The sequence below is a fragment of the Dreissena polymorpha genome, chromosome 9, assembly GCF_020536995.1.
Source record: "Dreissena polymorpha isolate Duluth1 chromosome 9, UMN_Dpol_1.0, whole genome shotgun sequence".
NCBI classification, from domain to species: domain Eukaryota; kingdom Metazoa; phylum Mollusca; class Bivalvia; order Myida; family Dreissenidae; genus Dreissena; species Dreissena polymorpha.
Window position 1 is genome coordinate 36,685,470 of NC_068363.1, and position 15,659 is coordinate 36,701,128.

The 15,659-nt window shown below is 35.0% G+C and overlaps 1 protein-coding gene across 1 annotated transcript in view; it reads right to left on the reverse strand.

The window, feature by feature from the left end:
* Positions 1 to 7,465: 7,465 nt before the first annotated feature.
* Positions 7,466 to 15,659, reverse strand: part of LOC127844513 (uncharacterized) — a 40,576-nt gene continuing 32,382 nt past the window's right edge. The window contains exon 2 of the mRNA XM_052374778.1: positions 7,466 to 7,576. The gene's annotated coding sequence lies outside the window, so the exon portion shown is untranslated. The remainder of the gene's footprint in view (positions 7,577 to 15,659) is intronic.

A 15,659-nucleotide genomic window follows, 5' to 3' on the forward strand; every position in this document is an offset into this window, starting at 1 on the left:
ATCAACTTCCTCGACTCCAGGATTTGCTAGACCGTGTCTGGCTTACAGTATTTTATCAGCTCTGATTGGACGTCCTGCTACTTTCATATACTTTAAAAAAGGGAGGCGTTCCAAAAAGCGTTTGTGTATGAAATTTTTGAAATTTTGAAATGACACAGATGGCATTCGGTCTAAACACCGCAGCTAGTATTTTTTCAACGGACCATGGCATTACCTCTGCAAGCTCTCCAGTGGCAGAAATGTCTCCTATACATTGAAGATATTATTGTGTTATGATTCAAATAATTAATCATGTTGTCCGAGTTAGTGCTGGCGCGATTTCAAGACTCATGCCTAACGTTAAAGCCAGAAAAATGTCACATACTGCAAAAAGAAATTGTCTTCGTGCATATAACGAGGAGACCGTACATAAAATGTGTTTCGGAAATGTCAATCCAGTTAAAATTTCAGATGACTTCATATTTGCAATGCTTTTTTAGAAGAAATATTGTTTTGCAAAAATGTGACAGACAGTGTAATTTGAAAAAGTGGTATCATTTCAATTTTTAAACGAATATTGTCAATGCTATAATACTGTTAACTAACAAACATTCAGTTGGTTACATATATTTCCTTTTGTTACTTTTTGTTACTTTATTTAACCAATTAAAATGTGCATCTTTGGAATTCCTTAGCAGTTTTGGTATTCTATTTAAAATTAGTTATTTCAATACAAATACTTAAGAAATGATTATAGTAAATGTGTCGGATGAATTGCTTGATATACAAAATATATCATTTCTTACATACATTTTGAAGTCCATAAACAGTTGGGAACTATTGGGATCAAACAATCGTATGACGCAAACACAAAATTCCCTTATGTGCAATGCTGCTACCCTTAAAGGGACCTTTTCACAGATTTCGGCCTGTATTGAAGTTTGTCATCAAATGCTTTATATTGATACATGTAAATATTAGATCTCAAAGGCTCCAGTAAAAAAAGTCAGACTTTAGTTAAAGAAAAAAACAAATTAGCGCTCAACTGGACTCGAACCACTGACCCCTGGGGTCCTGGATCAAAATTGTCTCGCTTAGACCGCTCGGCTATCCGCGCTCATACAATGAGTGATGTGTTTTATTATGCATCTTTTGACGATTTAAAAGACTGAAAATTATAAAGCCTTGCTACGCGAAACGATTGAATAATTTTGAGACATGTGTGTATTTCGAAACCCGCATTACGTCGTTTATATTTCTTACGGAATACTGTTTGGGCCATCGTGGTTACACATTAAAATCGAGAGGGCGACAATGCGATAGTGCGATAGAACGATGGCGACAATTCGAAAGTACGATGGCGACAATGCGATAGTACGATGGTGACAATCGATAGTACGATGGCGACAATGCGACAATAAAACAACGCGATAGTACGATGATGACAATGCGATAGTACGATTGTACGATGGCGACAATGCGACAACGCGATAGTACGATAATGACAATGCGATAGTGCAATAGTACGATGGCGACAATGCGATAGTACGATGGCGACAATGCGATAGTAAGATGGCGACAATACGATAGTACGATGGCGACAATGCGACAACGCAATATTATCTAGTAGTCAGAGCTTCTAACGATAACTACTGCCATCACAAGAAAATCCTTCTAGATCCGGAAGGATTTTTTGTTTAAGTATGTATAATGAAAAGTAGTATTATTTACTTTTATATTTTGAAATAGTGTATAAGTTTAGGTTCATTACAAAGAAATACCTTAATTAAAAGAAAAGTAAAAATAACAACTGTTGGGTCGTTGAAACTGTAAGACGCAATTATTGTACCACGTGGCTCGGCTATCGTCACGGGGCTGGTTATAACGGAAAGATTTGATATACAGCTATGCTCGGAACCAGTCAAATCTCCGCGCGGAGGTTGGATCCGCGGGGCTAATATCTGCATGTCTTACTTTCGATAAAATTAGCTTTGATTTGATACATTCGAAAAATAAACATTTCGCGTGAGACAATTATGTGAGGAACATATAACACGAAAACACATGATTTAAAGTTAAACGAGGTAAAAATACCAAGGTAAAATAAGTAATTAAATTTAACACCTTAACATATATACTATTTTATTATCTTGCAACAAATTTTAATCTACAAGGGACATTATTTTAATCAATATGATAAAATAGTATAATAGTTACCAGGCATCTAGAGTGTTCTAGATTTGGGATACCTATTTATCCGGTTAAGGTCGGCTTTTAGTTGAATAAATGTAAACTATGTTTTCTGAAACCTCACTAGTCAGTAATTATATCTGCTTATAACACGCAAAGCACTTCACTTTATGGCATGTTTATTGGTTCTGGAAAGATGGGTTTGTTACGTGGGAATGTTTAATAATATGTTTTTCTGTGAATATACTTAGATTTCAGGTACAGTGTAACCTTTTAGGCGCTGTGCGTGTCAATTTAATTACGATAGCATCTTTAAATACGGTCCATATAATAAAATAACCACAAATGTACCATGTTTATTTGAAGCTTATTGGAATGATTCATGCGTGTCTGAATTGATCAGTTTTAAAGTCAGCAATACTTCAGGTCATCAACATGTAAGGTATGTGTTTCCTTGCATGTTTAATATGTTCTTTGGGTAAAACTACAGTGGGAAAGAAAACACATTTTTGCCCTGCCTTTTAGCAAATGTGAATATTCATAAAATCCTACTAAGTCAATAGAACATGTAACAGTCTGTATCGCTTCTCCTATATGTACATGCATATTAACTCATGTACTTATCACCCGATATTTTTTCAGGACTGTTAATGCTGTATTTACGATTTTACCATAAGCTCCTAAGGTCAAGATGAAACATAACGATCACAGCGAAAGAATGGCAATTCTACTTAAGGGTTTAATCCTGTGACGAATACGAGTTCAAATTCAAAATGGATCGGGAATCTAATAAAACAAAATCACTGTGTACGGAAGATGATCTTTGACACTGTTACTCACCAAATCCTTTCATATTCACAAAAGTAGGAAATAACTAACAGAAGGCTTAGTTCACTTATCAGTGTTTAGTCAGTTCATCAGTATGCTAATACAAACTACGGCATATGCAAGTGCGTCTGCAAAATAGTCATACATTAACTAAGATAATGATACATGTACTACAGTCATGTAACTTACCTACAATATTCAATACAATTTTATCGTTGTAGTGGTAGTGGTAGTGGTAGTGGAAGTAGTAGTAGTAGTAGTAGTAGTAGTAGTAGTAGTAGTAGTAGTAGTAGTAGTAGTAGTAGTAGTAGTAGTAGTAGTAGTAATAGTAGAAGTAGTAGTAGTAGTAGTAGTAGTAGTAGTAGTAGTAGTAGTAGTAGTAGTAGTAGTAGTAGTAGTGGGTAGTGGTAGTGGTAGTAGTAGTAGTAGTAGTAGTAGTAGTAGTAGTAGTAGTAGTAGTAGTAGCAGTAGTAGTAGTAGTAGTAGTAGTAGCAGTAGTAGTAGTAGTAGTAGTAGTAGTAGTAGTAGTAGTAGTAGTAGTAGTAGTAGTAGTAATTGTGTAATATTTTGAGAATCATGTCTTATACAATTTGTTTTACTTGTCTCTTAATCGACCATGTACATTTCTTAAACGTTTTCGTTAAGATAACTTCCCGGATTCTTAACAAAGGATTAATGACTTTTTGATGGTAAAATATAAACCTGACTAAATGCAACTTCTGTTGTGGGGCGAATTATTTTCATTCACCTCCATAAATATAACAATAGTGAACAGGATGTGGAAGAAAAACATACAAGTATATTTGTCGACATCGTGATCTGTGTCTGCATCGTTAAAGTTCTTATTTATATATCTTTTTTATTTCAGTGTTTCCCAATAAAAAGGCAATAAACGTATGACATAAAACACCACTTTACCATAATTTAAAGAGACTCTTTCATTTAGGAGATATGGTAAGGGGCTTAAACAGATGTGCAAGCAGTCTGCAGCCAAACTTAATGAAGGGTAATACAATTAGGGTTTTGATTATTAGTGACGTTGTTATTTGCAGAATTATTCAGAACACAAACGATGTTGCATAATTACCATTTAACTCTAAATTTTCGGACACTCAAAATAATAATTAAAATGTCCTGTCCAACCTTTTAAATACTCAAGCATATTCCCAAAATACAGTGTCCGAAAAGTTGGACTATATATCTAATTCACTAAATGTTATTATATTCCCATGCATATCACATATGAATAATAGCGTGTGCCTTTACATACAACACCACTAAGAATTTATCTCCAACGGGTATGTTTGAACAGAATTTAATTTCATTTCATTGTGTTTTGGAGGCTTTTTGAGAGGCGCACGCGCAATAACATGAGAAGTTTTTTTAGCAAGCATTCTTAATCATATGGAAAGTGTAAGTAAGCTTAAAAAGAAATTAAATCACCTTTTAGTATAAGTACTTATTGATGTCCTTAAAAAATGTTAAACGACTGAAAACACAGGTTTGTGCAATCGTGCAACATTAAACTTCAAGGAAGTTATTACGGGCATAAAAGGAAGGTGAATTTCGAGTTTCAGTATCGCTTTCATCATACTTGAATTATGTCTTGTCATGCGTAACATCCGGTTTGTTGATTTAAAATAGTTAAATACGTTCACTTTCAAAAGAGTTCTCGTCTTATTAATGTTTTAAATGAGTTTTCACGGTTTGTCAAACGGACGATTTTTTAAAATAGTTTCATAGACTTAAAACAGGGATGGTTTAATGCAAACCGGTGCAACAAAATATCTTGATTAACTAATTCACATTCTTCTGAAATACATACAAGCTGTAATCATCAGATCGTACGTTAACTGCAAAAGGGCATATCACCCCATTGGTGGAAAAAGGTATCATGCGACAATGAAATAAGATGGCACATGGTACCTTTTTGCACCAATAGGGCAATATCAGTCACGTTGTTTCTTGATGTAACATTTTGGAACCCAATCGTCGAGGATTATTTAATGTGTTTTCAAAATAACACATATAAAGTATCAGTTTTCATGTTAGGTCTGGTTTAAAGTGTAAACTTGTCGGCAAACTGCAAAATAGAGCACATCAGTGGCCTTGAGACTTACCTATCATGCGGAAACCGATTTATCCCGCGTGATACAAGCGTGTTTTCAAAATCACACTCACATTCACAAATTGTAAACGGTCCTGTTTTGTTTGTGTGTTTTTTTTTTTTGGGGGGGGGGGGGGGACAAAATTTCAAAAGTGAAGAACATCGTAGTAATTTAACGACATCTTTGTTTTAATGACAATCCTTTGAGGAGACGAATATTCGTTAAAATAGGAATATGTTAAATTAAATCTTCATGGTTTATTTTGTAACGAAATACTGTTGCGTGAAACAGTCGTTCGTGAGCAAATATCATCAAAGTATATATGACAATTTGATACTTAAGTTCAATAAGACAACGCTTGTGTTTATGCAGCTAATGTTTTGTTATAAATTGACTTAAAATAGTTTTTAATATAACAGGGAAAACAGTCAAACAATTATAATATATAAAACTAAACCATCAGCCATATACTTGAGTAATCATTTCGCTTGTCATGAGTTTGTAATTAAAATCGATCTCCCGATCAGTTATGTCACCTGTGTATGTATTTATGTATAATTAATATGGAAACTTACTCGTGTGCGTGCGAGTAACCTATGCAAGTGGACTGCTTTTTGCGATGTTAATGGTGTAGTTTAAAACGATACTTGGTATAAGAAAATCTGAAAATTTAACGTTTTAAACGGAAAAAACAGTCCCAGCGTATATTAAAAAAATCCATATTCGAATAATATTTTTCTATGAATTAAAGTAGATCTTCATAGTAGATTACGTTGCGAAATATTGTTGCATGAATCAGTCGTTCGTGTGCAAATATCCTCGAAGTATGAATGATACTTTGATACTAAAATTCATTAAGACAACGCTTGTGTTTGTGCAGCTCATGTTTTGTTATAACTTGACATAAAGTAACTTTTTATATAACAAGGAAAACAGTCAAACAATTATTATATATAAAACTAAACCATCAGCCATATACTTGAGTAATCATTTCGCTTTTCATGAGTTTGTAATTAAAATCGATTCCCCGATCAGTTATGTCACCTGTGCATGTATTAATGTGTTATTTATATGGAAACTTACTCGTGTGCGAGTAACCTATACAGGTGGCCTGTTTTTTGCGACGTTTAAGGTACCGTCAACCACGACGACGAAGAAAAGAAAAGTTGTAAAATACCATATTTTTTACGATTATTAGTTCATTTTGATTCAAATACCACGACTTGTATAATACATTACTTGAAAAGAGTTCATATTTTCAGTATATTCGGTAATAAAATTTCGCGATGTGAAATCGAAAGTACATCGCAAAAATAGGTGGCATAACGATATACACATTATAAATAACGCAAGTAGATTGATTATTTTATATATAAAATATATACAATTCACTACGCATGCACAATTTGCATTCATAGGTTTACCACGTGATGAAGATGATGATCAATCTACTGGCGTTAACTGGCAGTTACCTGCTACCCGTACCCAGTTAAATTTATTACCGTATATACTGAAAATATGAAAACTTAAACACTTTTTGCAAGTAATGTAATATACCAGTCGTGATATTTCAATCAATATAAACTTGTAACAAAAATACGGCATTTTACAACTTTTCTTTTCTTCGTCGTCGTGGTTGACGGAACCTTTAATGGTGAAGTTTAAAACGATACGTTGTTTAAGAAACATCTGTAAATATAACGTTTTAAACGGAAAACATTCCCATCGTCGGATGTATATCGTGTGTCATGTTTATGCATGTTAATGTACCATACATAGCATAGTCTCGTCAGCTAGTTCAGACATCGAGCAATATAAATTAATATGTATTCGCACAAATAAGTAGTTGCTCGGGTTTCATTTGTTTACCAACATATTGCGTTGCGCATTTCCGCTCATGACGCACGATTCAAGAATTTTCGAGAAGAAATCGAATTTTCTTTTTGTCCTATAATTTTGCTCAAGGGTTTGAAATTCGTGTGAATCGATTAGAACAAAATACAATGTACTATTGTGTACCGCTGAATTGAGAACACCTCATTGGTCAGATAAGTCATTGATTAGCAAATATCAACAGATAAAGTGATGTTTTGTGCTTATTTAAAATGACTTACACATTATTCAAATTACATCGATGTGCTTATGCTTGTGACACTTGAGTATTAAATATAAAACTTCCTTGACCGTTCTTTTCTTAAATACCATGGTGCTATGACACTTACTGTATGAACAACAAGCTACAGTGAACATATCATGCAAAATAAAAATAACATAGACTGGATAGTAAGTTTTAATGTCACTCTGCTGTCCGATTTTGCAAAAAGAACATCTCAATTAAACAATAATAAAAAGAATTACAGCCAACATTTAAAAAAAAATCATGTGAGAAAATTTCCCTCGTGAATTTACATATTTTCACAGAGATCCCAAAAATGATGAAGCATGTATGCTATTTCGTATACGAAAAAAAACTCGACATTTTCAAATGATACTCACAGAAATTTAAGTTAGATTCGCTTGATTTGATAATGAAGTAATTGTAATGATAAACTGCATTTATGGCATCACATGTACTGAAAACATTATACATATACACTCTGACTTACCAGTATTTATAAAGTGTAAAAAGTAAAAAAGTGAACAAATATGGCTGTAACAATACCATTTGCATGCAAAAAATAATCAAATCAATATCTTACTGACACAAAAAAACATGAATTATGGTAACCATTAATGCGCTTAGGTAAGTTGATTACAACAATGGGCACAGAAAAATAATGAAATGTGTGTAATATACATAACAGTTAAAACAAAAAAACATCATTATACACAATCACAAAATGATCACGTGTTATTGTTTTCGTTCTGAATTTTGCAAATGCACATATAATCATAATATACAACAAGATATTTTTATAAAATATGCCCCCCCCCCCCCGATTTACAACAGATGGTACCTGTGACAATAACATTGATGTCTTGTTTTTTAAATCATTAAGACTGATTATCATACCAACTTGTATGTGTAATACTTGTAAGAAAGTTCTATATTTTATGTGGAAGCAATGTTCATGTCACAATTCAATGTGCGCTTGATTTTGGACATGTTCACCTTAATATGAATAAGCATCTTTGGTTCCTTAGTTACGAACATACTAGTGAGTAGGAATATAACATTTGAGGTCAGACAGACAGCCAGGCGCAGGTACGGTCAAGGCCATAACATAAAACGACCATTGGGCTTACAACATATATAATTAAAAGCCAAACCAATTGCAAAAAACTTATATCCGAAATTGATTATGACGTCCGGATACTATTGATTGCATGATATGAAAATTATCGAACACAAAATGACATTCTTTGCATATGAATATAGCAATTGAGATAAAACATAACCAAACAATTTTCAAACGAACCACCACATTAAAAAATCAGCACATTTCATTCATAGACAATTTAATTTTTAATCATAGGCTATTTTATCTCACCCTGTTGACATAATCAGGTACAATCTAAAATCTGCAAAAGCACACTTCATTCTTGCGGTCAGATGAAACAAGTATTGTTTGATATAATTAGCATGATCAACAGACAAAGCTCGTTTGACTTTATTTGGAGATCAGCGGTATTATATTACGCGATAAGTTACGCAACATTTTTGTTTAAATCAATCGACTTTCTCCTTAAAAATATTCAGGTTAATTTTATATTTCACAAATATCATCTTTCAAACAATATAGTTTTCCAGTCTGATATACGTGTTATCCGAGTCAGTGCTTTTGCACACATTACACAAAATGTTACATACTGTTATATTTCTTACAACATGGATGTCGATTGGGCTGTCAATTACCAAGTCACAGAGGTATTCCAAGTCTTTCGCGTTGTTGTCGGCATCTTCGCGCCAAATCACTTTTCTTGCGGATCTATTATAATTATAAGCGATTTTTTCTTCTAATACTTTCATGTCGATGTCTCCCTTTTTGATGTATACGATAGGCTTAACGACTTCGTTTAGCTCTCCTGTCGGCATACACGACAAAAGAATCTCATGTAAACATTTATCGTTACAAAAATCGTTCGTAAGAAGTACAACTATTACGGAAGATTCGTTGATTAGCTTCTTGTAAATTCCCCATAGTCTTTGTGAAGCTTCGTGGTTCGTGTCGATTATACTGACCAGGTCCCCTTCATTTCAAACCCTTCGTGATTCCCGTTCAATTCCCACCCTTTGTGATTCCCGTTCAAGTTCAACCCTTTGTGATTCCCGTTCAATTCCAACCCTTTGTGATTCCCGTTCAATTCCAACCCTTTGTGATTCCCTTTCAATTCCAACCCTTTGTGATTCCCGTTCAATTCCAACCCTTTGTGATTCCCGTTCAATTCATTCCAACCCTTTGTGATTCCCGTTCAATTCCAACCCTTTGTGATTCCCGTTCAATTCCAACCCTTTGTGATAAGAGTGATTCCAAACGGGGATGTAACACTTCTTTAACAAATGTTTCGTCAGCATCATTGTTCATTCGCTCGTGTATACGTTTGTATAGAATGCACCTCCCTGTTGCGTAACACGCACTAATAAGCAGAACCAATGTGGCGCATATGCTTGTCATAATGATCATAGGAAGCTTACATTCGTGCTGGAGTTGATTTTTAATAGAAATAGACAGCGGCTCGTTGGTAGCTACTTTCCCAGTCGAACATTGCAACGCGTTCTTGTCAATCACAGCATTCGTCTGCAGAAGCCAGCGAACTGACGTCACGTCTTCGCACTTCGAGCATCGCAGAGGGTTGTGCGAGATGTCAACAAAGGCCCGCCTTCCGATTAAGTCTATTGCTCGTGACGTCATATCCAAAGTTAGAATTTGGTTGAAACTCAGATTAAGTGACTGAATGCCGGATTGATTTGGAAACACGCATTGGAAGTTTGCAAGACGGTTGTTCGATAAGTCCAATACTTGAAGTTTTGAATTGTTTAGAAACAAATCGGGAGGAAGTGTTGTGAACTTATTTTGAGAAAGGTTAAGTGCAAGTAAATTATACAACGTTGCAAACACCATTTTCAATTCTGTTGCGTTTTCCAAAATCATGTTATAAAGGCTATTACCAGAAAAATCTAAATATTTCAAAGTTTTATTGAAAAATAGCGATCTATGGTTGACATACTCTAGACTGTTATTGCAGAGAACTAAATCTTCTATGTCAAATGACGCATAAATCATGTCTATGTCTAGAACTTGGATGTCGCTGTCACATAAATTGATCCGCTTTAAGGCCATTGGACTAGTTATTAGCGTTACGTTCTTGATATTTATCAACCGTATTGGTGAATGTTTTTCTGGACAAAATCTATTAAGTGTTACATTTTCCGATCCTAAAAACGCCATTATAGATTCGTTCAATTCGATATGTACATTTGAAAAATTTGAAATTTCGCTTATAATGCACGATATGAATGTACGTGGGAAGGTCACCCCTGTTAAATCCAAAGATTTTATAGTTTTGCATACGACTTTGACAGACATATCTTTGATACTGTTGAATCTGGCGTCTGTAAAGTCTACATTTTCTAGTTTAATATCGTTGCAAACCTGTTGCAAATCAGTAAGATTTAAGTTATTTATGACAGCTCCTCTCAGAATCAGTGTCTTTATTGGGCGATTCCTGAATATAGTCATGAAGTCATCATCTATATTGAAATCAACGTGAACGGTACCAATTAAGGAGATGTCTAAAACTTCTAAGCGAGGCAGTGAAGTGTTCGAGCTGAAACTCTGGATAATAAACCTGTAATCGAGTCTCATACATCCACCCATGTTCAGCGTCGTCACGTTCTCAAGACCTGCGAACGTTCCAGAATAAATCTTGAGGTAGACCTCAGTGCTAAGCTGTAACTCAGTCAGACTGCTCAGCCCGGTAAACGCGCCTGATTCAACGTGCATCTGATTGGACTGATTGGACTTGTGACCCGAAATACGTAGCGTTTCGACTTTGTTCCAATATAATCCATGAAAGGAGCCATTTCGTATGTAGAAGATCCCAGGCGCGTCCAAGCAGTTCACAAAGACAGTTAGCGTGTTCCAAGGCACGTTGTTAGGTATGTAGCCCATACAAGACAGTGTGCTGTTGTCTATAGCTTTACACTCGGGTACAACTATGTTTGGACACACATCTTCTGATGTTACTGCGGTAACGCATCGTAATGAAATCCACACCGTAATGATAACGTTCATGTACTTCAAGGTGTTTGTGATTTTGAGATTCATTATGAATTTCAATAAATATTCCATTTGATTCACTTCACAAATTATCTTCTATTCGAAAGTTTAAATCCCTGAAGATGCGAAAACAAATTATCAAAGATTTCCTTGGATAGTAGTGTTGCTTATTTAAAACAAGTTCTGTGCTCATTTCATGATCAAAACATAAGCTACTAAACGAGTAATGTGTTTTATTCCGCTGCTATGCGCTCTGTACCAGTTTACAGTGTATATCACTTTCAAATATCCGTTACATGGTCTGCTAAATAACTAGGGCGGAAGTTAATTGCATCTGGATGCTTCATATTGTTAAGAATACGGTGTTCCGTCAAGCCAACCGTTGTTTTGTCATCATTTTGCTTTAAAGGGTGAGAACGCAAGAACAGGATGCGAAGGAGCGAAATCATGATGCTATAATACGATATCGCGATGCGAGATCGCGACAGTAATAGCACGATATCACATCGTTTTCTCATGTGTAGGCGTTCTTACCCTTGATGTTAAGACTGCGCAAATAAAATCCTTCTTTGTTCTTTATAAAATACGATATGTTTGATGTCAATTTTGGCCACGATAATCTACAATCCAATACATTATGGATAGAAAAATAAGACTGGACATCACTGCAACACAAACTGCTATAAAATGGCTGATTTTTCTTATTATTAACATATATTCCTTATTTGTATACATAACGTATCACTAAATAATTTGCATTTTATAAAGTACACGAAACATGCACCCAACCAAAAGTGCCTGCGATCACACTTACATGTTCCACTTTCGACCTCGGGTTTGCACATGTGTGACTATTATTGATTCAAAGAACACGGTATTAAAATCTCAATCTCGCAGAGTATCCTTGCACCTTCGCAACGTAATATCGCAACCTCGCATCGTAATTTAGCACAATCGACCTTCGATTTACAAAACACGATGAGCAGGCACGTGGCTCAATCGCGATGAGAGATTACAATGCGCGAGAGTGAAAATACGATGCAAAATCACACCATTAATATCGCGATTTCCCACAGTTGTGGGAGAACGCGATTTCATGATATTATTTCGCTATTTCGCTCTCCGGTTGAAATGTCTTAGTCATGTTTCTTTATTGCACGATTTGTGTAACAATACCCGGTAAGCTTGTATTTCTTACCTTCAAATAAATGTGTCGTTCAGATATTTAAACCGTGGAGATATTTTAATAAAAGCGCTAAAGGCACTGAAGTTGTTCGCTATTGCATTATCTTAGACGCGACTCATTTTTCAAAATTATGTTATAGCTTTTCAAATCGCAAGTTTGAAATGAACACACTCCATTCAAATTTATAAAGAGTGTTTTAACGCACAAGTCGAGATGTGTGTGCACTATTTATCCACATATTTATGTTATAGAGATAACTTTTTTGACGTTCTGAAAGCATTAAAATAAGATGAAAATGGTATAATGAGAACCAGTAAATATACAATAAAATTTGCAATCACCATCATATGGAATGAATATTGTGGGAATATCGAATACAAATCACACTAAGAATATAGTTTCATGTTGGAAATTCCCTTAACAAAACTTTTTTGACACCATATACCATTCAAAATACCGGTATAAAATAAGATAATTGATGAAAATAAATAAACATATAAATTTGCGAGCAGTACTTTTTACTCACGGATAAGGTAGTCATAATGACACGCTGTTCAACCTTACTTTGTTGTTGATGTATTACTTGTTACCCTAGTAGTTCACACGGTGTAAACCAGTCTCGTAACTTAACATCGGGATAGAACACTCGTGCGCTCTTTCGGCGTGACTGTTTTACCTAGCTTTTCAGCCTAAATGACCTCTACATAACGCCAACACGCACGGATGAATACATTCGATTAATTTATAGGCTGATTCGAGAGAAATCACATTGAAATTTTGCTGCATCACTGTGTCTGTGCGTAGCGTAAAGGATGAAACACTCTTCAATATACGGAATTCCGGACTACTCTCTGCATGTTCAAACGACACATAGACACAAATTGTGGCCCAGTTACATTCACGTGTTAAAATCTATATCGCAGAATTTGAGGGTCTGTACTCGATCACTTAATCGTCAGAGGAAGACATAATTGACTATCGATAAACACAGTTTTGCTTTCAAGATGCGAAAAAATCACTACCGAAATAGTATAGTGTCACGTCAAGATTTTTTTTTAATTCTCTAACCACAAATGTTTGCCGTCATCGCTCAGCACGTCTGGAAATCGTTCCTGAACGCCTGAATAGGTTAACCTTATTTGCCAGTTTGCTGTATTTGCTTTTTTAATTCAATTTTATATCGAAATGCGTTGTGCTAAAATATGCAATTTACAACTCACAATGAGATTTAAAAAGGCCCGCGTCATGCGAAAATGGGTCTTATGCCATTTGCGCCCATCATAGCTATAGCCCACCATGTCTGCGCATCTCTCAGTCTGGTCAGGAGATACATAATGTGACCATAAAACCTTGAGTGATTTTAAGGAGGACAGCTTCGACTCTGACCAGACTGCGCAAATCCACAGACTTGGCTTGAACTACGCTGGCCGAAACGCCATAAGACCCATTTTCGCATGACGCGGCTATGAATGTGTGATTTGAATGTTGCGTAAGAAAACTGCGACATAACATACGATATATTTCGTTGGTGGAGAAATAAACTCATAATAAGCCATGTGAGGACACATATGATGTTATCTCCCGTAGTATAATTTGTATCAACGAACACTAATGTGTGGTTTTACTATAATAACACACATTTCATGCGATGAATATGCAACTAACAAGTAAAAACACACACACATATGTTTAACTTTTGTTGTTTGAATTTAATTATTTAGAATCGAACATTTCAAATTTTATTTTAGAGTCAGCATTTTCACAACTTATAAATTGAAAAACCATGATTATAAACATGCTTAACAATATACTACTGCGTTGTTATCACCCGTGCTATTGAGAATAAATGAGATATCGCCGATACATGATGAGAACAAAAGAACGTTTCCCGGACATATCTTGAACTCCGCTGTAACAGCAAGCACTATCAACGAGGCTTTGCAACAGACGCATGATAGTGTATTGGACTCCCGATAAAACATTATACTTGTTGATCAGCAGTAGTTTTATTTCCCCGCATCATTTAATAGCCACGTATTATGAATGACCTGTGCTGAGACAAAATACCACGTGATTAAGACGCAGCAAAAAGTGGACTTGTTTAATCATTCATAAACATTCTCTTCCGTGACACGTATATTTCTAACATTGTTTATTGATTATTATCTATATACGCTCCGTTCAAAAATATTCCATTAAACTAGATATTCACATTATGGTTCGATTTGTGAATGAATAAAGTTGAAGAACTCAAACCTCTTGCATAAATTATACAACTCTTTCTCGGTGCGGATGACGCAGATGCGGCAGATGCAGCAGTTATCAGGTTTATCATAATTAAGAAAACTGGCTTAAAACGCGTACAATTAACCTAAGTGTTCGCAAGCGAACAACTAAAACCCGACACTAAGATTCAAAAACACACACATTACGTCAATCTTTGTGGGGAAATTAAAATACTCATTGTTTTATTTCTTCGGAAGAATACAACAAAAAGATCTTAGAAACAAAAGAAAGCTTTATAATTTAAAAACAACTTTTACTATAATAAGTGCGCGTCATTTGCTCTATTTGATCAAAGGAAAACGGGAGGCGATATCGACAGCATATTGATACACCACATTTATGACAGCACCACTTACCTTGTTCATTGACTGCCTTTGAACTTGTTTATACTCGTGACATAATTTGACTATATATCACAATTATAATAAAACTGAGTTTATATAATCTAAACATCACTAGACGTTTAATCTAGAAATCAGCTATCCATTTTCTTGAATTTCTTTTCTAGGTTGCGCATTCAAATATTTGACAGTTTCTGTCAGCTTATTGTAAAACTTTAAAGGTCATCTTTGAATTTTGGTAGGCATTTGTGTTATTGAATTATTAGACCCATTTTATGAGCATTATTGTGACCAAATATTTTGCCCGGCACGTGACCGACCAGGTTTCGCCGTTAATTAGTTACAGTAATAAGATCATAATCATGGTCAAAGGATTGCCACAACGACATGATGTTACTCTCGAGGAGTATGCAGTTGAGTTGAAACAACTTCATGATCATGCTCACATCACAATGAGTGATGTGTTTTATACTTTATATAAGCTATCCTCGTAGTATCACAAAATATAACGACAACAACA